We start from the raw sequence: 24,512 nt of genomic DNA on the forward strand, positions 1-24,512 counted from the left end.
TGATTTTGTTCTGACTTTATACTGTTAGTTTTACTCTACCCTGTGCCTGTTTGCATTCTCTTCCCCTCCTTATTGTTTTATTATGATTTTATTAGAATGTAAGCCTATGCGGCAGGGTCTTGCTATTTACTGTTTTACTCTGTACAGCACCATGTACATTGATGGTGCTATATAAATAAATTAATAACAATAATAATAAACACCTGATCAATAAAAATTTGTAACATCTAATCTACATTTAGGTTAAGACAGTTGGGAGATGATACTAGTAAGGATGCACAGATTCTGTAAAATCTGTTCCATCTGTGTTTCATGGATTGATAGGTGCCTTTCATTCCATCGTCCACTCATTGAAGAAACTGGGTGTTTTCCCCCTCCCAGATTTGCACAAATTTGCATTTGCAAAAATTCACACTAGTGAAAATGTGCAAATCCCCACAAATGTGCAAATCTCACCACCACCACCAAATTGCATTTTCATGCTTTAACCTATTGCGGGGAAATGCCATTTTCAGCAAGTGTTTTGTTTTATTTATCATATTTATTACAACTACATTTTTGTAAAATTCCAGAATGTAAAAAAGGAAAAGAAAGTTTGCAAGTGTGTGGCATTGGAAAAAGCTGGTCATCTGAGGAACCTGCAGGTCAGAATCATAAAAAACTCAAAGTCATTTGGTTCCATCGCGGATTTCTTTGACATATTTAGATACTGAATTTAATACCTTCCCCTCCCAAACATTTTAAAGTCCAGTTTTGGTCTCAGACACTAACATTATAGCTTTATTTTCAGACACAAAATCAAATAATTTCCAGACAGCCATTTTAGCAATGATCATTTAGGCCACGTCACTATTAAAGAACCCTGGGAGGAAAATCTAAATATTTATTGCTTGGTTAAAAGAAAGCTATTTTATGAGCACATTATAAATGATGATTCCTCCTTGCTGTTTGATCTGCACTGCTGTGATTTTAAGATGTAAAGTAGTATTCATTAAACAAAAAACCTACAGTTTACAAAACAACATTAAAGCTCTACATTTTTTAACCAAGCATCAAAAAGCAGAAAATTGGGAGGTAAGGTTCAGAAACCAGGCAGGGTCAGGAGACAAGGCAAGAGAAGCTGACAAGACATTTTTTCCAGCAGCCAACAAGCTCTCACTGCTGGCTTTTATTCACAAAGGCTGTCCAGCCCCAACCCAGTCTCAGCTGCTGTCCATCAGAGCTCTCTGGCCAGAGAACTACACAGGAGGAGTTGCTTTCTCCCAAGGAGACCATTTTTGCAACCAAGCACTCCTTCTTACAGGATGCCTACTGGCTTTTTGCTTGAGGCGATGGCGCTCCTGAGAATCAGGGGGTTGCTCAGCCTCAGAGTCCCCTCTCTGTGTCATGGAAGAACCTGGAGCCATCTCTCCCAAAGGCCCTGCAGCCATCTCCCCTAAAGGTACAGGCTCTTCCTGGTCTGGTGCCAGTACTTGATGTGTCTTCCTGGTTTCTAGGGGTTCTGCTTCCTCCTCTGAGGAGGATTCCTCTTGCAGGGGCATGACACACACACAAATAGTAAGCAAGTTGTTAATGGTAGGATTATTGTGCCGGAAAGGAGAGAAAATTCTCAGTAATCTCTATCTGAGGCAGGAGGGAGGGGGAGAGCAATGCTACTGAGCATATGCCGCACTATGGTTGAAGAAGGCCTCTGTATTCACTCTAATAGGATGAATAAATATTAATTAAAAATCAACCGAAAGGAATTTAAAAGAAAAGAAAAGCCATTCCACCAACTACAAGAAGGGGGAAGAAGACAACCATCACTGGATTAACGGATAAGGGGCTGAATACTCCAAATTTCATGAATAACAAAATCACCAGCCTAAATTATCAGAACCATTTTGATTCAGAGAGGTTTTTTCTTTCTTTTGTACTTTAATCTCCCTTTCTTCCCTCAATCTTTCACCAAACTTCTTGAAATTTTCAGGGTATGTAAGACCAACTATTATATCTGGCACATGTAATTTTCAGGAAGATTGGTGAAACATTGTTGATTTTATGAACATTAGAATGATCCCCCCAATTACCCCTTTATAATGGTAAAATGCTTTATCTGCTCCCTGACCTTAACTACATGGACACTACGATGTCCCTGTAAACATGACAATACTCTGATTTTAAATTGTGCAAAACGTTTTGTGTTTGCTTGTTTTCCTGAAGGAGGCTTCTCTGTGACTATGTCAATAATGTCATTATGAAACTGTTTTTCTACTTTGAAGTAATGCATATACACAGCTATATCACAGTGTAAGATGATGCATATGAATGAGCTGATGTGTGATCATATGCGGTGTTAGGTTTCTTTATTGTGAAGTTCTAAGGAATGGGACTGGGTGCCATTTTTCTTGATAAAGTGTGATGCATGGAGACGGTTTTCCTAATGCAGTGATTTATAATGACATTTCCCCATCACTGCTTGCTTCTGTTTCCTTTCTAATCTTACTTTCCCACTGTTACGAGATGAGTATATTACATCTTGTTCAGGGGAAGGGCCATAGCTCAGTAGTAGAGCCACATGCTTTGCATGCAAAAGGCCCCACGTTAAAGCCCTATCATCTCCAGATAGGGCTGAGAATAACCCTAATCTGAAACCCTCAAAGACCTGCTGACAGACAATCTGCATCAGCCTTGCCCAAGCTCTGGCCTTCCAGATGTGTTGGACTGCAGCTCCCACTGTCTTCATCCAAGATAGCCTGCTGGCAGGGGATGATGGCAGTTGTAGTCCAACACATTTGGAGGGCATCAGTTTGGAGAAGATTGGTGCAGATGAACCAAGGGTCTGACTCAGTGATTGGGTTTGCATGATCATGGAGGGGAAAATAAGCCATGGTGGCTTATTTCCCCTAGCACACATCCGGGGGAATTTGCATAATCGTTGTCATGCAAACCTGGAGACGTTGGTTTGTTGTGGTGGTTAAGAAGCCACCTGTTGTAGTTTCTGGGGTGCCTTGTTAACCTGGCAACAAGCCACCCTCGCGAAGTTCACGCAACATAGAAAGCCGCACTGGCGAGGGTAATTATGCAAATCCCCCTGGCATGCAACCAGTATGCACGGCAGAGGAAATATGCCACCATTACTTATTTCCCCATCCATGATTGTGCAAACAGGCCAACTATAATGTACTTTCTATGTTTCAATCTAATCTCAGTTTCATTTACATACCAAAAGAAGGGGAAGAAGGAAGACATGGGCTTCAAATTATGAATACAGAGTAGAAAACACAGTGGTGGAGACAGGCTGCTATTAATAGGCAGCATCTTATTATGCACACATGTCAGTAAGACCCACTGCCAGTGCAATAGGGAGCTAGTAGTTCTTAATAGGGGTGTGCACGGACCCCCCGCTCCGCTTCACTTGCAGATCCGTGATTTTCGGAGCGGGCCACTTCGCCCTGCCCCCGCTCCGCCCACTTCCGCTTCGCTCCGCTCGGAGCTCCGGATCCGGATCGGAGCTCCGTATTTCCCCCCCATAGGGTTGCATTGAAAGCTAAAAAAGTAAACAACTTTTTTTCTGTTCAAGTTAGAAACCTCACGTTTGGCACCATGACACCTCATGGGGGTATACACATGCACACCAAGTTTCAAGGGAATCCCATCATCCCCTGATTTTTGGGGAATTTTTGAAAATCGGGCACCCCATTCACACCCCTTTCCATAGCTCCATCAATTTGCACGTTAGAAACCTCAAACCCGGCACCATGATAGCTTATCCATGTATCCCCATGGAAGCCAAGTTTCAAGGCAATCCCATCATCCCCTGATTTTTGGGGAATTTTTGAAAATCGGGCACCCCATTCAGACCCCTTTCCATAGCTCCGTCAATTTGCACGTTAGAAACCTCAAACTCGGCACCAGGACAGCTTATCCAAGTGTCCACACGCATGCCAAGTTTCAAGCAAATCCCATCATCCCCTGATTTTTGGGGAATTTATGAAAATCCAACACCCCTTTCCATAGCTCCGTCAATTTTGCACGTTAAAAAAAACCCTCAAACTCACCACCATGACAGCTTATCCAGGGATACATACACACGCCGAGACTCAAGGCAGTCCCATCATCCCCTGTTTTTTGGCGGGGCTTAAACCTGCAAAATTTGGAACTTCCAAAACTCCAAGTGAGCGCAGGAAGGACTTCTCCCCTGAGTCAAAGCCACACACACACAACATCCCTGCGAGGTGGGCAGGGGAGGAGGGAGGGAAGGCAGGCAGGCATGCAGCTGGCATTTCTGGGGGCATAAGGAAGTGAGCCAAGGATAAGCCAGTAATGCATATAAAATGGAATAAATAAACAAATAAATAAACGAAGGAGGGGTGGAATTAAAAGCAGCAGTGTTGCTGAATAAACAGCAAGAAGAATTTTTTTAAAAAAGGCTATATCTGTCTTTTACCAGCAATAGGGGGACGTGCCCAGGGGAGAGGGAAGCAGCTGCCAGTTCAGCTCAAGAAAGCCATTGCTTCACCAACAGCTCTGAGCTTGAGAAGTAAACGCTCACTTCAACTCATAATAGGCATCGCTCCACCACTAAGAAGTAAACGCTCACTTCGACTCATGATAGGCATTGCTCCACCGTTTTACTCTCTTTGGAAGGCTCTGATGGCCTTCCAAGTACAGGAGAGAGTGGGAGCACGTCCACGATGAGATACCCTAGGGGAGCTCATCCCCTTGCACCACATCTTTTCAGTTGTTCCCCAAAGTTAGGGTGGGGAGCAGTGCTGTGTTTCTATCTCTTATTCTTGGCTTAGTATATGATTTCAGGTTGTGTTTGTGCATTTGGTGGGGCTACTGTGTTAAAAAAACACTGGGAAAAGTCCGTTCAGATTAAGAAAGAGAAGTTTCCCAGAATCCCAAGTTACCCGTTTTGCCTATGCCCTCCTCTAACTTTGGGATCATGTGATCATGACCGGGAGCTGACTCTGCCCCTCAGCCCTTTGAAAAAGGTATTTTTCCCGCCGATTTTTTTAAAAAATTCTAGCTCGCGACCCGCACCACGCAGAGAGGTGAGAGTAGTCTCAAAATGACCCCCATCCACGACTCTCTGTGCACAAGAATTTTCAGAACGATAGCTTAAAAATCAACCCACATTATCCCCGATTGTTTTCCGCAATGCAATCCTATGGGCGAAATGTTTCAAGATGGCGATCGGAGCGCTCCGCCTGAACTAGGAGCTCCGAAAAATGGCCGCTTCTCTTCGCCTTGCTTCTAGGGGTCCGTGGTCCGCTTCTACTCCGCCTCTGGGTAAGGCGGAGCAGGCCAATCCGCTACTGCTTCTCCGCTCCTAATTGGAGCGGAGCACATGCCTGGTTCTTAAAGCAACTGGAAATCAATGAAACACTCATTTCCAGAGCGGGGCAGATCAGCAGACCTCACAGAAGGGTGTTCCACTGACCCATCCCAATTCGGAAACAAGCATTGCTGCTAGTTTCCGGGATTACTTTAGGAAGTGCCAATTTCCCATTGCACTAGCAGTGGATGCTGCAATGGAAAGCATGGGAACGCAGTGGCAGTATTGGGTACTGCCCAATATGTACTTTTACCCATCCTCACAGGCATGCATCCATCCTCCTACTGAAAGCTTCCAACACTGTGAAGAGCCCACTATCTCTAATCATGCAGGACATACTGGACAAGAGCTAGAGTGACATGGTAAGTCTCTGTATTATGTTGCAGTTTTATTTTTTCAACAAAACCCTCAACTAATACAAAAGTGTCTCTGTCTGAGGTATAATAGTGAATGAAGGAAGTGCCACACCTTCATCCAGGAAGTGCAGCATCTTCATCCATAAAACTCACCTTTGATGTGGCATCAATGGTACTCATATCTAATGAATGGGAGGCCAACATTGGGTATCCACTGTCAAGGAGAGGTTTACCATCTCCTACACAACCAACCACCTGTTCTAAAGAAGGAAGGATCCAATGGCCCAATGCCAAACACTCCACTGCCCATTGATGTTGGCAACCACATTCCACCGCTATAACAGAGAAAGGGAAATAGCAGCAATTAATTCATCAAAAGTCCATAGGGAACAAAGATAAAGGAAGAAGAATGCAGGTGATTGCTATGGATGAAGCCAGATTATTGGTTGATCTCACTCAGTGACTGCCCAGTGGTTCTCCAATGCCTCAAACAGGGCTCTTACCCATCCATGCTATTTGGCACCTTTCAACAAGAGACCAGGAATAGTGTTTTGATTCTTAGGCCATAGCTAGACCTAAGGTTTATCCCTGGATCATCCAGAGGTCAAACCTGTTCATCTAGGTGACACACAGGAGATCCAGTGCTCAGGCAGGGGCGAACCCTGGATGATCCCAGGATAAACTTTAGATCTAGCTGTGGCCTCAGACTTGCAAAGCCACTGAGCATTGACACTTTATTATAGCCCCTTTGGAGGCAGCAAGGTTTATGGTTCAGGGGCCTACATATAGCCCTAAGATGTTGAGGCTAGGACAGAAATAGGTACTTTGGTGCCCTAAAGATATTTTGGACTACAACTCCCAGAATCCCTGACCTTTGGCAATGCTGGCTGGGCCTTATGGGAGTTCTGGCCAAAATGTCTGGAGGGTACTATGTTGCTTATCCCTGGGCTAGGGCAACCTCATTAAGCAAATTTGCAGTGCAATCCGATGCATGTTTACACTGAGAGAAGTCCCACTTTGCTCAATAATTATGCGCAGAACTGTAGCTTGAATCAAATCTCTGAGGATCTATGTAATTAAGATGGAAATCCCAAGGAAGCCAATCCTTGATTTTGCATCCTTGCTGAAGGTTTTAGAGAACGGCAACTGTGTGCAGCAGAGAGGGAGCACCCCAAGCTAGCCTTTACAATTATGATGTCTTGTCAAACATTTCTTATGTATGTCATAAACATTTTTTGTTTTGTTGCAGTTGCTTAGTACATTTTGGTTTTGTGAGCTTTAATTGAAAGGCAAGATACAAATAAAATGTTTCTACCGATCATTTATTTATCTATATCACACAACTCTCTGCCACCTTATAAACTGATCGGTGGAAGATTCAGGACAAATAAAAGGAAGTACTTCTTCATTCAGCGGATAGTTAATTTATGGAATTCACTACCACAAGATGTAGTGATGGTCACCAATTTGGATGATTTTAAAAGGCGGTTAGACAAATTCCTGGAGGAGAAAGCTATCAATGGCTACTAGTCCTGATAGCTATATGCTACCTCCAGTATCAGAGACAGTAAGCCTATATACACCAATTGCTGAGGAATATGGGTGGGAGGGTGCTTTTGTACTCTTGTCCTGCTTGTGGTTTTCTTTTTTTTTTTTAATAATTTTTATTCGTTTTCAACACTATATAAACATAAATGAACATTTCCAAAATATAATTGAAACAAACACAATAAGAAAAAGAAATACATCAAATATCTGCTTCATACATATTGAATAATTGTTGAGTACAAATATCAAAAACTATTACATATGCCTTATCACACTACAACATTTTCATTCTTAACATAAAAGTGCACCCCCCACCTCGGGATCATTCTTGAGTCCAAAATCTAATCGTTTCTTCTGATGGTGGTTTCCCATTTCCCTTAGTAAACACGAACACTAGGAACTGTTTCCAAATTCCTTCGAACTCATTTATTTTAGTTACGCCTTTTCTCCACTTAATATTACATGTCAGTTTATCATTAATGGCTATGTCCCATACTACTTTATACCATTCCTCAATAGAATATTCCCCTTGGATCTTCCAGTTCCTAGCTATCATCAATCGTGCTGCAACCAACAAACTCGATATCAGCTCTATAGTTCCTTTTCCACACTTTATATCTTCAAATAGTGACAGCAATGCTATTTTTGGTGTTTGTTCTATTTTCATTCCCACTATTTCTTCAATTTCTGAGAACACCATCTTCCATAATCTTTGTACATATTTGCATTGCCACCACATATGTAAATACGTTCCTTTTTCCCCACATCCTCTCCAACAATTTGCTGAATGTTGATCACTTATCTTGTTCAATCTAACCGGGGTTAGGTACCACCTCCATAAAATTTTAAAATAATTCTCCTTTATTCTTACTGATAAACTTCTCAACACTCTTTGTTTCCATAGTCCCTCCCAGCTCTGTCGCCCTATTTGTATCTTCAAATCTGATTCCCAAATCACTTTCTCTGTATTCTCTCTAAACTCCTTCTCTAACAATATTTTATATATTTCACTCATTAATCCTTTTGAAACTATACTACCTCCTTTTCCTTTCTCCTTACTTACTACTAATTCTTCAAACCTCGTCATCTTTCTGCACATTCTATTATCTTTAATCCACTTTTTATTCCATTGTTCTAATTGACCATATTCTAGCCAAGATAGCTTCTTCTCCTTTAACAAATTTTCCATATCTTCTCTTGTTTTAATATCTCTTACCCAATCCTTTAATTTTATTTTATTTTTCTCTTTTAATATTTTACATAATCTACCCTTTAGATCCTCTGGGAAATTCTTTAACATTATTATCGGTGCTAAGGGAGAGTTGCTCGGAAGCAGCTTCCCTTTAAATTTGCTCCAAATTTCCCATTGAGTCCTCAGGAGTGGATTATCTATACTTCCAACCCATTTTCTTCCTCCATCTTTAAAAAAAACATTCTCCAGATTCATCTCTACCTTACTTATGATTTTTTCTTCCATCCAGTATAAATCTCCTACTCCCATAATTGCTTCTACAACATGTCTTAATCTATTTGCTACGTAGTATAATTTTATGTTTGGGAGACCCATTCCCCCCTTTTTTTGGCTTAGGTACCAATTATTTTTATTCACTCTTGCTCTCTTTTCTCCATTACAATATTTATTAATAATATTTTGCCAACTTTTTATCTCGGTTTCTGATATTTTTATAGGTAGCATCCTAAATACGAAATTAATTTTAGCTAGTATCTTCATTTTTATCAAAGCTATTCTCCCAAACCAAGATAAATTTAATCTTTTATATTTCTCCAATTTCTCTAATACCTCCTTCTTTAACCTCGTTAAATTTTCCCTTTCTAAATTCTCTAGATTTTTTGTAATTTTAATTCCCAAGTATTTAATCTCATTCTTAACTTTCAATTCCATCCCCTTAAATTCCCAATCCTTTTCTTCCTTCTTAGTATAGTTAAACAACATCATCTCTGATTTAGACCAATTTATTTTTAACCCTGTAATTTCCTCAAATTCCCTCAACTGATATTTAATTCTTTCTAATTTTCTTAATGGATTCTTAATGGTCAATAAAGTATCATCCGCAAACATGTTTAGCTTTATCTCCCTTACCTCTCCAATTCCTTCTAATTCTTTATCCTCCCTTAGTGCCTTCGCCAAAACTTCCATAACCATTACAAAAAGGACCGGCGAGAGCGGACATCCTTGTCTTGTTCCTCTGGCTAGTCGTATCTTTTCAGTAAGTCCGTCATTTACCACCACTACCGCCGTATTTTGGGAATATAACTGTTCTATTACATTTTTAAATTTATTTCCAAATCCCAATTTATCTATAATACTCTTTAGTGCCTGCCAGCTCACACAATCAAAAGCTTTAAAAATATCTAATGCCATAATACCTGCCTTAATATTTGCTTTTTTTATTACATTTATTACATTTAAAACTCTACCCACTAAATTATGCATATGTCTTCCTACCACAAACCCACATTGATCTGCTCCTATATATTCTGCCAAAAATTTATTTAATCGTTTGGCCATAATAGATGTAAAAATTTTAGCATCCTGATTTATTAAAGAAATAGGTCTATAAGAATCAGGATTAGTCAAATCTTTATCTGGTTTTGGGATCAGAATTATCACTGAATGTTCCCATGATTCAGGTATCTTCTCTCCTGATAATATCCTATTATAAAGTTCCATTAATTTTGGAACTAAACAATCTTTGAAGACCTTATAATATTCTGGACCCAAACCATCTGCTCCTGGTGATTTACCCACTTTTAACTTATCAATAACTTCTTCAACTTCTCTTTGAGTTATTACTGACTCCATTAACTCCTTATATTCTGATTTTATTTCCTTCTTTATAAACCTTCCAATATACTCCTCCACCTTTTCTTGTTGAATTTCTTTACCCTTGTACAATTCCTGATAAAATTCCTGAAAAATTTTTATTTTAGCTTTCATTGCATGACAATAATTCCCTCGACTATCTTTCAACGTTTCTATCCCATTCCTCCCTTTTTCTTTTTGTGTGAGCTTGGCAAGCAACCTCGAGTTCTTATCACTGTTTTCAAAATATTCCCTTTTCATATACATTAAATTCTTTTGAATCTCTTCTATATTTAAGTTTTCTAATTGTTTCTTCTTAGCTTGTATTTCCACTAATTTATATTTATCTTTACTTCGCCAATATCTTTCCTCCAAGTTTTTAATTTCTATCTCTAACTTTTCCTGTTCTGCACGTTGTTGTCTTTTTAAACTACATGTTTCTCTAATACAGATTCCTCTTGCTACAGCCTTCATGGTGTCCCAAATGACTGACCCAGCTGTTCCTCCTTTTTCATTAATTTCCCATGCCTCCGACAGTTCCTTCCGAATTTTATCTACTATTTTATTGTATTTCAATATCTTTGTGTTCAACTTCCATCTATATGCCTCTTTATAATCTTTCTTAACTGTAAATTCTAAACTTAACAAGGCATGATCGGTTACTTTTATTACCCCCATTTCCATTTTACAAATCCTCGTTGCAAAGTCTTTTGAAACAAATATATAATCTATCCTGGAGTATGTATGATGAACTGGGGAAAAGTATGAAAATCCAGGCCTATTCCCGTAAAGTAAGCGCCACGAATCTAAATAATCATTTTCTTTTACTAATTTATTCAATATAGTCATATTGTTCCTCTTTTCAGCATTAGTGGGATTTGACCTGTCCCTTTTATTATCCATAACCATATTAAAATCCCCAGCTAATAATGCATACCCCTCCTTAAATTCTTCTATTTCTTTGAACAGCTTTATAAAAAATTCTCTATGCCTCTCATTTGGGGCATAAACATTAATCAAAGTATAAACCTTTCCCTCAATTTTACCTTTTAACATAAGATATCTACCCTTATCATCCTTTTTTACCTCTTCTAATATAAACCCACTTTTTTTTGAAATCAAAGTGGCCACTCCATTTTTTTTTGATGTCCCTAATGATTTTTCATAATAGGCTAACCACTTTAATTTTATCATATTCGAATTCTCGGAGCCTTGGTGTGTCTCTTGGATCATTATAATATCTGATCCCTCTTTATTTAGCATTTGTTCTATTCTCTTCCTTTTCACGACTGCCCCTAAACCTTTAACATTGAGTGTTGATACCTTTATCTTTTTATCCATAATCACCCTTTTGAAATCTCTTCCGATCCCTTGTGCTCAGCAATTCAAACTTGCTTACATAAAAACACAAACTCCATACATAAAACCCACACCCTCCTACCCCGATCCCTCCTCCCCTACCTTCCCCCCCTCCCCACCCCCCCCACTCTAATCCCCCCCCATATCCCCGTGAGTCTAATACTCCAGCCATCTACTTTAAAGGGGGAGGGGGGAGGCAGTGCTGTGCCTGGCCGGCAGGTCTCTATATTAGCATTTTTATTTGCAATTATCTCCAACATAATTAACAATTCTCTTACTCTCCAGATGTCCCAGCCTCATTCCCTCCCCCACCCACTCCAGCCCCATCTGCTTCCCCATCCAGACCCAGCCTCTTCAGCAAATCTTTACCTTGATCCAATGAGGTTACTCTGTATTCCCTCCTCCCATATGTAAATCTTAAGAAAACCGGGTAACCCCATGCATAAGGAATTTTATTCTTCATTAATGTTTCCGTTATTGGTTTAAGACTACGTCTCCAATTTAATGTGCGTTGAGAAAGATCATTGTAAATTTGCACTGGTTTACCTTTACACTGTATCTGAACCTTAGATCTCAATTCTTTCATAATTTGCTCTTTTTTGTAATAGTTGCCAAATTTTACCAATATGTCTCTAGTCCCTTTGTAGTTTTTCCCCCCCACACGGTGGACTCGGTCCAGATCCGATCCATCTATTGGAATGTCAGGCGTCAGCTCCTTGAACCAGTTCACGATAATTTCTCTAAGATCTTCTCCTTGCGTCTCCTTCAGCTGCTTTATTCGAAGCGAAGATCTACGAGATTGATCTTCCAAGGCGATCAAACGCAATTCCCATTCTTTAAATTGTATATTAGTTGATTTTTCGAAAGCCTCTTGTTTCTTCTGGTCCAGATCCACTTTAGCCTCTATCTTTTTGATCTTATCCGAATTTTCCATCGTTTTATCCATAATAGTACGCATTTGTTTTCTGAATTCACTCATTTGCTGATCCATTTTTTTTAAAATAATCATGTTATTTTCTGCTATAATAGCCTTGATTTCCATTAAAGAGGGAGGGTTACTACCACTTTCTTTCCCCCCTTCTGCCATGTTTCCTTCTTTATTTGGTATTGTATCCAAAGAGACTGGGTCTATATCTTCCTCTTCCTGTTCAACTCCAGGGGCTGTACTTCCCAGGAAGGAGAGGTAAGCCAAATTATGATTTGAAGGTTTCTTTTTTTGTTTATTAAGCTTTTCCCAACTTTTGATCTTTTTTTTAACGTTGGGCATGGGTCCCTTCTGGGTAGGGCATAAATCTTAGAGTCCAACTCTCTTCCTTAGCAACTTATGCTGGCTTCTCTATTATATAGCACTCACAGCTCCTTCTTCACGAGGAGGGGGGAAAAATCCAGTTCACAACAGCATTCACTAGAGGGGATCAGATTTAATCACTCAAAGTCTCTCACATCCCACATCTCCCTCACCGAATGCCAAATGCAGCTTTTTTCACCCCTTCACCCCCCTTCTCGCCACGCCAATAAATCCAGTCAACCACTTTAACCTTAGAAAGCCAGCATTCCAATCGTTCCCATGTGAGATAAAGATGAGAGGTTATATCACAGATCAATGTCCAGCAAACATAAATTCCTTCTTTTTAAACTGCGTCAGTCAGCGTTTACTTTCACTTTTCATAGAGTTGCCGTTTAGACAGACATTGCATTAATCATAGTTCATCTCACCTCCCTTCTCCAAATCTCTCCACTTTCCCGGCTCCTGTTGGTTTTATAATCATTTTCTGTCAGTTGCTCAAAGATTCATGCCCATTAAAAGAGAGATAATTGCCTTTTCCGGCAAGCGCCGTTCAGAGCCTCAGAAGAAACCCGCCATCGCTCAGGCTGCCAAGCTCCGCCCCCCCTGCTTGTGGTTTTCTGGTCAATAGCTGGTTGGCCATTGTGTCAATAGAATACTGGACTAGATGGACCCTTGGGTTGGATCTACACTACTGCTTTAAAGCGCTTTATAACAGTTTTGAAAATGGTATATGGAGTGTGTCCTGGGCCCCAACAGTTGTCAAAACTGTTATAAAGTGCTTTAAAGCAGTAGTGTAGATCCTGGCCATCTCTGATCCAGCATGGCTTTTCTTATGTTCAGGCCTTGATTGGCTTCCATTTTGATTCAAACTAAAATACTTTCCTACCTGTGCAATGCTGACTGTCACTGAATTTGCAAGCCCATATGTGCTTAAGGATCAGAAAGATCAAACCCAAAAGCCGTTACTAGTGATATTAAAAGTGGATTCATTAAAGTTCAGTAGAATTTTCATTGTGCAATTCCTCCCTGATATTGTCTGGGTCACCGTTAAGAAAAAAATTCTTTCTCTCTCCCCCTCTCCCTCGCCGAGAGAGAGAGAGAGAGAGAGAGAGAGAGAGAGAGAGAGAGACTTTCCTAAAGGCATAAAAGAAGAAGTGTGTGTGTGTGTGTGTGTGTGTGTGTGTTTGTGTTGTTTTTATACTGAGTACTTTATTGTATATTTATTGCCTATTCTGCATACTTTTGTGTGGTTTTATCCTGTATAATAGGGCTGTGCTCCGCTCCATTTCGGATCCCCGAATCCGGAACAGAGCGACCTGATCCTGACTCACTAAATTTGGATCCAGATTGGGTCTAGGGAGCTCCAGATTGAAGTGAAGCATTTCACTTTGGATTGCTTTGCCTCGATCCAGAGCAATGGACGCAGGTAAGGGGGGGCCTTACCTGGCACCACTGGCGCTGCCGTGATCTGTGCGGTGATGGTGGTGGAGCTAGCTAAGGAGGCAGGGGGGAAGGGGCTTACTTGCGTCCATCACTGTCCGAGCAGTGGCTTCAACTGAGGCCCAGGCCTCAAGGTGGAAACAGGCTGTTTCTACCTTGAGGCCTGGGCCTCAGTTGAAGCTGCCGCCTGGAACGCGATGGACGCAGGTAAGTGGGGGGAGGGAGCTCACCTGGCTCCATCACCCACCGCCACAGTCTGTGCGGTGACGGACGGCAAAGCCAGGTAAGGAGGGAGGGTTACCTATTCAGCCCCCATTTTGTCCCCCCTTTTTCACTTACCTGCCTCTGCTGTCTGCCGCGGAGGAAAATAAGTGGGGAAGGGGGGGCAAAATGGGGGCTGAATCTCGATCCACCCTCTGGATCTCGCTCCGGATCCAGTTCTGGAGCGGATCAAGGGAGGGTCAGATCGACCCAAAGTGGCTGCACAGCCCTACTGTATACCAACTTGAGAGGGTTTTTCCTTACCTAGGTAATGCATGGGAATTTGGGGCATAGCTAGCCTTAAGATCTCTATAGCCTATAGTGTGTTTTTCCTCCTTCCTGCTCCTTCCCCTTCCTCTCTCTCAAGGATCCTCCTCCATTGTGGGAGCACTTGGCTTCCTTTCTCTCTCTGACCTTCCACCATTGCTGGGAGTACACTTTTTTGGTCTCACTCCTGCCAGTGCAGGAGCCCTGCCCTCTTTTGTATCTGGTCACTCTAGCTAAAGAAGGCAGGGTTCCCACAGCTTTAACTGTTGTGATGAGGAGGGAATTTCACCAGGTGCTGCATGAATACAAATGACATCTCTTGAAATTCTCATTTCTATATAACTGTTAAAGATACAAGAGTCCTGTCCTCCTTTTCATATTTTATTTATTTATTTATTTATTTATTTATTTATTTATTACATTTCTATACCACCCAATAGCCGAAGCTCTATTCACAAAAATTAAAATCATAGTAAGACAATCAACAGGTTAAAAGCACAAATACACAATACAATATAAAAAGCACAACCAGAATAAAAACCATGCAGCAAAATTGATATAAAATTAAAATACAGAGTTAAAACAGTAAAATTTAAATTTAAGTTAAAATTAAGTGTTAAAATACTGGGAGAATAAAAAGGTCTTCAGCTGGCGATGAAAGCAGTACAGTGTAGGCGCCAGGCGGACCTCTCTGGGGAGCTCATTCTACAACCGGGCTGCCACAGCTGAGAAAGCCCTCCTTCTAGTAGCCACCTGCCTCACTTCCTTCGGCAGGGGCTCACGGAGAAGGGCCCCTGAAGATGATCTTAAGGTCCGTGCAGGTACATATGGGAGAAGGTCAGAAGGACCATTTTAAATAGCACTCAGCTAGAAGCTATAAGATAGTGGCATTCCATGATCTGAAGATGTTACCACTGTTCTGATAAGTTGTAGCTGCACCCAGACAAAGATATGACACCTAGAGCTTGTGACTCCTGTCTGGGAGCTGTTGAAACTGCTCTTCCCAGCCACAGGAACTGAAACTACATAAGGTGCAAAGGCGACTTTGGGACGATCTGCTCAGTTCCTTGTCTGTTGGTAACTTGCTGTTACCAAGTGTGGAATCAAACTCTGATTGTGGCTCAATGTGGAGAGTTTTCATCCCCTGCTGTCTCCAGTTGTATGGGATGCCACTTCAGCTACATTTAATCACTGACCTAAAGTGAAACATTCTGCTTTTAGAATCAGCTGCTTAAAAGGTAGAACAAGAGAAGAAAGTCTCCAAGAAGGAAATGATGCTTAATATTTAAATCCACCTAAGACTTTTATCAAAAATTAAAAACCTCCCTAAGTGACAGCATTGCAGGCGCCAGTTAAAAAAAAAGACAAATGTGCTCACTCTTAATTTAGGAGAGAACAGAAAATGTCCTCTACTTCACCCCTCAGGGCTGTTTTCAAGGACACAGCAGAAGGGAAACCATACTTATATTCCAGACAAAGACCTCCAGGGATGTGAAATGTTAGGGCTGATTCTCTTTTCCTTTCCAGAATGGTAGATTATTCTCTGCTGGTTCCATTCTTTCTTCTTCCTTCACTACTATCTTCTTATACCAGGATTTATTCTGTTGCTCACTCTGCTGAAATTGAAAGAGTTTTGTGTTTAATACAGAAAACGTGGTATTATTGCTTGTCAAAATTGAGTAGTTTGCATTCTCTGCTGGTGAAACGGGACATACTAAACCGAAGGACACTGAATGCCCATTGAAATGCATTGATTTATTCCGAATGGCCATAGGAAATCATTGGAGGAGTTTAGGGATCATCTACAAATCAAAATACCTAAAGGAGTTAAACATTTAGTTTTCATAGAAAACCACACAGAATCAAAATACAAACTAACAGAGTGGTTTTAGGGAACGACTACTGTGACCCCCCAACACTGTGGTTCTAGGGATAATCCCCACATTCAAGAAGAAATCAGAATGCAATAAAAAGAGGGTAATAACAGTTTTATACACTGCTTTATATGCACCAGTTATAAAACACCCAAATATGAGAAAGGAATTTTGTCGCAACATGCCAAACATTATTTAAATGTTTATACATGCCCCCCACAGCACCCACAACTTACAACAGGCCGGTTTTAAAATGGCCATAGGAAAACATTGGGCTGTGTGCAGGACACGGAATAATGGGCTCAAGTTAAAGGAAGTTAAACTGGACATCAGGAAAAACTTCCTGACTGTTAGAGCAGTACGACAATGGAATCAGTTATCTAGGGAGGTTGTGGGCTCTCCCACACTAGAGGCCTTCAAGAGGCAGCTGGACAACCATCTGTCACAGATGCTTTAGGGTGGATTCCTGCATTGAGCAGGGGGTTGGACTCGATGGCCTTATAGGCCCCTTCCAACTCTGCTATTCTATGATTCTATATCAGGCAGCCCCACAAAAAAGAGGGGGAGCCCCCAAAATGTTCAGGGAGGTTGGTAATAAGACTGTAAGAGGCCCTGCTGGATAAGGTGACCATATGACCGGATTTGCCTGGATTTGTCCAGGTTTTTGGTGTCAAATCCGGGAGGGGGTGGGGAAATCCGGATTTTTCCAAAGAGCAGCTCTAATGGGAATTAACAAAAATGCTTATAACGCCATCATTTTTTAAGATAAAGACATGAAACTTAGCACGATGGTAGCTCTTAGGGATCCGTATCACACAAATTTGGTTAGTCATACCAAATTTGAAATAGGTCCATTCATCCATTGATTTTTAAGGAATTTTTTTAAAATTGAGGTTTTAAAATTATTATTTTAAAATTGTCATTTTTAAAGATAAAGAGATGAAACTTTGCACCATGATAGGATTTAGATAGAGCTTTAGCCACACCAAATTTGAAACAGATCTGTTCATCCATTGATTTTTAGGAATTTTTTAAAATTTGAGGATTTAATTTTTTTAAAAAAATTTTTTTTTAAAGATAAAGAGATGAAACTTGGCACCATGATTGCTCTTAACAAGGACTTTAGCTATGCCAAGTTTGAAACAGATCTATCCATCCATTGAGTTTTAGGATTTTTTTTAAAGTTTGAGGTTTTAAAATTATTTTTTTAAAATGACATTTTTAAAAGATAAAGGGCTGAAAGTTGGCACCATGATAGCTCTTAAGGAGAGATTTAGCCATGCCAGGTTTGAATCAGATCTGTTCATCCATTGTTTTTTAAGGATTTTTTTAAAAGTTCAAAGTTTTAAAATTATTGTTTTTTAAAACTGCTGGAGCCATATCCTTCAAACTCAGGTTGTCAAACCTCCTCTTTGGGGTTTTGCATATTGAGCAGTTTCAGCCCTTGGCATTAAGGGGATCTCCAGTCTTTAGGTAAACTGCCACAACACCCACCCTAATGTTAGAGTAGAGAAACTTGTGACAATTATACACAAGCTTTTTTAAAAAATTGAAATTAAAAAAAGCCAGCCATCCGCCCTGCCAGTAGCAAACCCTGTTAACAACAACAGCAGCTTGCAATGAGTGAAGACACAGTCAGAAAAGATATTTGAGGGAAGGGGAGACTGTATCACACAAAGCATAGCAAAAGCTTCAAAGTACAGCAAAACCTACAAAAGTAGGAGTGAATGAAGTTAATTTCAGATACATTGAATCTCTCACTTGTTCTTTGTTTCAGTGATTTTAATATTAAGATGTTATGTAGAACAGATTTGTCTTAAATGTGTACTGTAAAATCAGACATGTGACCAAGGATATGTTCGGGTGGGCATGCCCCCTTGGTGCTGGACACGCCCCCTTGGGGGCCGACCATGTTGTCCTCCTTTTTGGTTTCCAAAATATGCTCACTCTACTGTTGGAGGCATGCTCCATTGGAATGGTCCCCATATTGCGCATGGCCACCTTAGGTTCCATCAGAATGGCCATAGGAAAGCACTGGTCAGTCAACCAAAAAAGGGGATGCCCCAAAATTGTTGTGGAGGTTTGAACTGAGACCCTAAGCATATTAAGAGTTTTTGCTGGAGGCGTGCTCCCTTGGAATGTTCCCCACTTTGCGCATTAGGTTCCTTCAGAATGGCCATAGGAAAGCATGGACTGCAATATCTGTTATTTTATTATGATTAATAAGGACTAAGCTTTATTGTGATTAATATGTCTACACATTTTTATCTGCTTAAAGTCATTGACTATTCAGTTCTGAAACTGGTTTCTCATTTTAAGGTCTTTTTAAAAAAATATTTTGGTTTAGTTGTAGTTTTTTCAAAAGATGTTGAATTCTGCCATTACTGTTTAAGTAGATGATAACACCTGAACTTTCTAATTATTACAGCCTCAGAACTACATGCCCCCCACTTTATGAAATCCTACACAGTATTTTTTTATGAGGACAGCCTTTGAACTTATCTAAAGGAATAGAATGGAATGGAGTCAGTAGTAGGGTGACCATATGAAAAGGAGGACAGGGCTCCTGTATCTTTAACAGTTGCATAGAAAAGGAAATTTTAGCAGGTGTCATTTGTATATATGGAGAACCTGATGAAATTTCTTCTTCATCACAACAGTTAAAGCTGCAGGAGCCCTGCCTTCTTTTAAATCTGGTCACTCTAGTATAGCTCCTGCAGCTTTAACTGTTGGGATGAAGAGGGAATTTTACCAGGTGCTGCATTCATGCAAATGACACCTGTTGAATTTTTTTTATATACAACTGTTAAAGATACAGGAGCTCTGTCCTCCTTTCCATAAGGTCACCCTAGACACTCAGGACTCTGTGGAGGAGATCCAGGAAATAGATTTGGGGCTGCCACTCCCTAGCAGGCTTCCAGAACTGTCACCAGCCAGGTCAATTTATGATGTGCTAATTTTGCTGGGTCACAACTTATATGGGCATCTAGGAGAGTCCTGCTAGATTGGAGCAAAAGCATCCTGCTTCCAGCCAGGGGTTTCTGTGATGCCCACAGGTAGGGCCTGGGAGCACCATCAGGTGAACATTTTATTGCACGCTCGTTACTGGGATTTTTGTGGGTCCCTCTCACAATGACATCTGCCTCCTCCTGCATGCCTCCTGCCCCTTCTAGCCTTCTTCATGCCACCAAAAAACACCCCAGTAAGTCTGACTTATTTTTAAAGATGGAACTTGCTGCTATCTCCTGCTGTGTGGTATTTACTCCCTCTTTTGAAAGAGGAAGTAATGAGGGACAAACATGTGTGTGATGACGCTCTAAAACAACAGCTCCCACCTCCAGCAGCTAGTATTCAGAGGTACTTGCTTGTGAACATGGAGGTTCCATTTAGTTCTCATGGCCAAACAATAAGAACCCAGCAACAGTGCTTGCTTGCAAAGATGGTCTCCTCAGGAGAAAGCAAAGTCCTCGAGTAGGGCTCTGGCCAGAGAGCTCTGTTAGGGAAAAGCTCCCCCAACTAGAAGGAAGGGAACAGGAAACCAGACAAGTCCAGATGCTGTGACTACCTTTTTATTAACTACACATGTAGGAGGAACCTCACCCTCGATGGATTGAAAGCAAGACTCCCTACCCATCATCCACAACCAACATCTTTTATTACATTCCAGGCCCCTCCTGAATGAGCTCATGCTTCTCCCATCCCTTATTGATTGCAGAGTTATACATTTTCCATAAACGAAACTATTTCCAATAGTTAACAACACATAATATTTTGACAACTATGCCTTATTCATGTGACTTACTGTAACAGATAAGCCCCCCATGCAAGGGCAGGCAAAGCTAACAAGCAGAAGTGCACCAGGGTGTCTGAGTAAAAGACAATTTGGATCCAGGATCCAAGCCTCAGAAGCTGTGGTGTCGTAAGTTGCCACATTTGACCAGGCAGATTAGGCCTTTGTGTTCTTGAGAAGTACAGGGCAACCTTGGGCAACTTGCTGACTGCGTTTCCGATAACTCTTGGGAAGAGGAAGGTGAAGAGGGAAAGGCTGAGCATGGAGTGCTTGGTGTACACTTTTCCCCAGAAAGGGGGTCTTTGGTGGGGGTCTTTTGGCCCATCCTAACAGCTCTAATAGGCAGCAGCTGAGTCTGGGTGTGGCTCAGCAGCCTTTATTAGGAAAAGCCCAGCAGTTAGCATTTGCTAGCTGCTGGAAAGGATCTCTCCCCAACTTCTCCTGGTTTCTTCGCCCATCTTGAACCCATGTGCTATGAACTTGGACTCCTGCTTGACCCTGCTATTGGATTGTGTATGTATTGGGCTGCCTAACTCTGTTTGACTACTTCTGCTTTGCCTGACTCTATGGCCCTGTTCAGAAGATACCTTAAACCACAGGTTTAAGCACTGTGTTTAAAGCCATGGTTTAACATGTCTTCTGAACAGGGCCATTATATTGGCTTGCTTGCCTGTGTCTTGACCCTGTGCCTGTTATCTGGTTCCCTCCTGCATTTGCCAGAGCTTCTGAAACTTGTCTTCTGGAACATTGGCCTGGGTTATTACTTGTCCCTTCCATCATCCCTATAACTAAGACTGCTACCAACACAGGACTGCTAAAATCAAATGTTAAAGAGAGAGATACTGTGTGTCTCTGGCCAGGTTCAGACAACATGCTAAACCATGCTGCATTTTGTGGTTAAGCAGCATGGTTTAGCGTGTTGTCTGAACCAGGCCTCTGTGTGTTCTCTCCTCACACACACACAAAATCTGGGCTCCAGCAGGATCAGGAGAAAATTGCAATGCCCCAGGTCCTTCATGGCTAAAAAGGATTCAGTAGCACCTTTTCCAGAGTGCTTCCTAAAACAATTCCTATCTGCCCCTGCTTATATTAGGGTGTCTAACCCCCCCCTTTTTTTCAAGTAAAAATGATGCAGTAACCAGCAAACTGTTCTTTTGGTAACCATGGGGTATGTGTGTGTATATCTTGTGTCACCTTAAAAACAGAGCTGCAGCACAATCCTAAATATGTTTACTCAGAAGTAAGCCCCACTAAGATCAGTAGAATTGACACCTTTCTAGTCTTGAGTCTGTCTACAAGACTTTCTAAACAAAGGAAGATTACTAAAGCACAAAATAGAACTGTCTCACTGCCTCCTAGGGCGTTGGCATGGGTGAGCATTCGGTCTGCAAACTGATTGGTCTGGATTTGTTTCACCTGTGATGTTGAGAAGCCAAAGGATTGGTGTTGGTCACGGGTGTACTTTGTTTTAGCACCTTGATGTTTGGTGCTGGCATTTAAAAATAAAAGTTCAGTGGTAGCAATATTTGGCTTCACACAGGCAGCTTGCCCGGGATTCTGGGCTTCCAATTCTTTGTCTACTCTCTTGTGGCTGTAATCTGATATTACTTGCTGGTTTAGAGACAGAACAGTGTTAATGTTTAAACTTAATTCAGGTCTCAGGTAAACACTTCCTGTAGTTGGAGGCTCTACTTTTGTAGTCCTTCCTCTATCTAAAGGCAGTTGATTAGGAAGCAAGAGCTGGTTAACAAACACAAACTGGTGCGATGGAGCTTTTAGAGCATACACTCGTGCACACACCATGTAGGGGAAAGAGGGGAGGGAACCTCAAAAAGCAAGACACCTTTCCCTTTGCTGAAGCCCTTTCCTATAGACTGCAACTAGTGTGTGTTGCAGCTCCTGGTCTCAGTGGCCTGGTTCAGACAAAACGCTAAACCATGCTGCTTAACCACAAAATGGTTAGTGGAATGCATTAAGGTCAATGCATTCTGTTAACCATTTTGTGTCTGTGCCAGGCCAGTGAAGGGGAAGGAAAACGTGTGTGTGTGTGTGTGTGTGTGTGTGTGTGTGTCCTGACTAGAAGAGGGAAGACACCCACCAATGACACTTTGCTCTGGCAAGCAAGAAGCCTAGTGCTTTCAGCAGGAGCCTTTCCTCTGGGAAGAGAGTCTCAGGGGGATCTACACTACTGCTTTAAAGCGCTTTATAACAGTTTTCACAACTGTTGGGGCCCAGGACACACTGCATATACAGGTTTCAAAACGTTTTCAAAGTGCTTTAAAAGCAGTAATGTAGATCCCCCTCAGCAGCAGTGTCGCACCTTGCCCCGGGGGAGTGTGTGTGTGGGGGTAAGGCACACTGTCTTGTTTTAATTGGATTTTACTGTTTTAAAATTTCATATTGGTTTTAACATGTTAATGTTTTAATTTGTTTTAGGATTGTATATTTATTCTATTTTATATGTATGGTTTTATCTGTATGCCACCCTGAGATCATTGTGATATAGGGTGGGATGTAAATGTTTTAATAAATAAATAAAATGCCTCTGGGAAGAAGGGGAGTCCGGACTCTCCCAAACCTGAGGGTACTTATACAGTTCAGAGAAGTGGAGTGCCATGGGTCCTAAGCCCTGGAAAAGATGCTACTTGATATGGGAGAAAGACTGGGCTGCCTTTCCATCCCATCTAACAAAAGGGAATAATAGCTGTAATTGCCAGAAACCTCCTTTTAACAAAAGATGTCCTTACATGCTAATAGCTGCCTTAAAACACAGGTGCGCAGACTGACCAGGTGTGTCACTAATGATCACTCTGCTATCCAGCATTCATATTCTGCTCAAATTAAAATAAAACAACACACTTTTGCCTTTGGGGAATACATTTTAAGAGGTCTGTTAGGGACTGAATTGCTTGGTCCAGCCTTCGCTGATTTTTCTCAGCCCTGTTCCCTGAGCTTTTCTCCCAAGGGGGGATGAAGACGCCTTGGCTTTTGGGCTGCCTCAAAATGGAGCCACTACTTCTCCCTTGCAAAAGAGCTGCTTTGGAACAAGAAAGCTCCTTAAGCCCTGAAATAAGAGTAGGGTGACCATATGAAAAGGAGGACAGGGCTCCTGTATCTTTAACAGTTGCATAGAAAAGGAAATTTTAGCAGGTGTCATTTGTATATATGGAGAACCTGGTGAAATTTCCTCTTCATCACACCAGTTAAAGCTGCAGGAGCCCTGCCCTCTTTTAAATCTAGCCAGTCTAGTATAGCTCCTGCAGCTTTAACTATGGTGATGAAGAGGGAATTTCACCAGGTTCCCCAAATGACACCTGCTGAAATTCCCTTTTCTATGCAACTGTTAAAGATACAGGAGCCCTGTCCTCTTTTTCATATGGTCACCCTAAATAAGAGGCATTTGCCACGAATAAGAAACCCCAGCGCTGAGGAGAGAAAAAGTCCCCTCAGAAGGAACAGCTCCTAACAGAGCAGTTTGTAAATAAATCAGAATGCAATTAATAACAGCTCGCTGCAGTCTCACAAACGCTGGGAACCAGAGGAAGACGAGGTGGACCTGGGTGAGGGTGAAGGTTTAGGGAATATGGCGTTAGATAAAAGAAAAAAGTATTTATTAAGAGGCTTGTAGGGTCGATTTGATTTAAATCACCATTTAAGTCACTACTCAGAAAGACTCGAGATGTGATTTCCACCCCCCAAAAGTCAATCTTCCTTGCTATATTTTACACATCTCAGAGTTACCAAAGACTCATTCTTGCTGGTATAATCTTAATATTTGCAACCAGATGAAGGTTTCAGTTTTAGAATAGTAACTTTTCAGATTATATTTGGTTATACTATTAGAAACACATAATAGATAATTATGAAATTATTGTGAGGTGAGGTGAACTATCTCCAGTTTAATAGGTTAATCATTCATATTTGGACAGTGGTGTACTTTATTGGAAGGAGAAAAATAATCTTACAGAAACCTCTGGAAAAGCATGACACTGAATGGATTAATGGAATTCATTTACCAAAAAATTTAAACAGCCTCATGCTACATAGTTAAAAATGAATCCTTATTTCATGATGAATAACCTTTGGAAATAACCTTTGGGCTATAATATATTTTAAATAGAAAACTATCATTAGAAAGATTTTTCCTCAAAAAGCATTTTATCAAAAAAATCCAATTTAAAT

The sequence above is a fragment of the Elgaria multicarinata genome, chromosome 7, assembly GCF_023053635.1.
Source record: "Elgaria multicarinata webbii isolate HBS135686 ecotype San Diego chromosome 7, rElgMul1.1.pri, whole genome shotgun sequence".
Taxonomy (NCBI): domain Eukaryota; kingdom Metazoa; phylum Chordata; class Lepidosauria; order Squamata; family Anguidae; genus Elgaria; species Elgaria multicarinata.